We start from the raw sequence: 1,709 nt of genomic DNA, 5'->3' as shown, positions 1-1,709 counted from the left end.
TACATATATGCATACACGTGTGTAGTGAGGCATACCCTCTTTTAAACATGCACAGAGATACAAACACACACGCACACACGCACTCACATACACACATAACACACATAAGACACACACGTATATAAACAGGCAGACACACATAAACACACACGCAAATACACACACTTAGACACAGGGGTACGCACATACACAGAAGCATACTTGTATATAAACACGCACGCACACATAAGTACATATACACACATACGATGTAAAATACGTACATAATGCAGGCACACACATACAAGTACATGCACACACCCACACAAATGTGCACATTGACATAAACACACACACACACACAGACATACACGCACACACAGATACACACAGACGCATAAAGAAACACGTACATTTATTGATATAGACACACACATATACAGGGGCAAACTTACACATAAACACGCACACAGATATACACGCACACAAACACACATACGCACACACTAACGTAAATACACATTCACATAAATAAATACAAACATAGCTGAACACACATAAATAAGCACACACATACACATAAACATACACAAATACACGCACACACATATATATATATATATATATACATACATAAACAAACTCGGGCATACACATGTATTCACCAGCAAACGCTAACATACTCAGATAAATACACATGCATACACACACATAAACAAACACACGCACACATTCACAGATACGTTCACTAATATAAATACACCCACACGTACATAAACACTAAACACACACGCACGCAAAAACACTAACAGACACACAGAAACACTCATTTACACGCAGGCACACACACACATAAACTTGCATAAGCATACAAACACACATAAACAGAGATAAACATACACACACACACACACACACACACACACATGTAGTCTACTGCTTTTCGTTGAAAATAAATCTTAAACAACAAGGAATTGTGTCCGGTAAATCTGTGGAAACGGTAGAAGAATCTGTTGCTGGGAAACTAACACACACACACACCCACACGCACACACATGCGCACACATACACACATTCATACGTAGATACACTCATATAACCATACATACTTATATACGTATATACATACACACATATATATATACATACATAGCTACCTTCATACTCACATACATACGTGCTTATATACACACGTACACTCACACACACACACACACACACACACACACACGCACACACATATATATACCTATATATCTGTCTGTTCGTCTGTCTGTCTATCTATCTATCTATCTATCTATCTATCCATCCGTCTATCTATCTATCTATCTATCTATCTATCTATCTATCTATCTATCTATCTATCTGTCTGTCTGCTGTCTGTCTATTTGTCTGTCTATCTCTCTATCTTTCTCTGTCTATCTGTCTGTCTTCTGTCTGTCAATCTCTCTCTCTCTCTCTCTCTCTCTCTCTCTCTCTCTATCTATCTGTCTATCTCACTATATACATTCACCCATATTTACATTTAGACACATGTTGACACTAACGCAAGGTTACAAATGCACACACCACACACACACACACAAACACACACGCACGCATAGACACTCGCTCGCATCTACCCAGTGACGCACACTCTGACAGTGTAAAGCATACACACACTAAAGTATTCTGATATTGAACAGCCAAACACACACACACACACACACACACACACACACACACACACA

This window comes from Octopus bimaculoides, chromosome 24 (genome assembly GCF_001194135.2).
Source record: "Octopus bimaculoides isolate UCB-OBI-ISO-001 chromosome 24, ASM119413v2, whole genome shotgun sequence".
Lineage (NCBI taxonomy): Eukaryota > Metazoa > Mollusca > Cephalopoda > Octopoda > Octopodidae > Octopus > Octopus bimaculoides.
Note: the sequence above shows the minus strand (reverse complement) of the source record.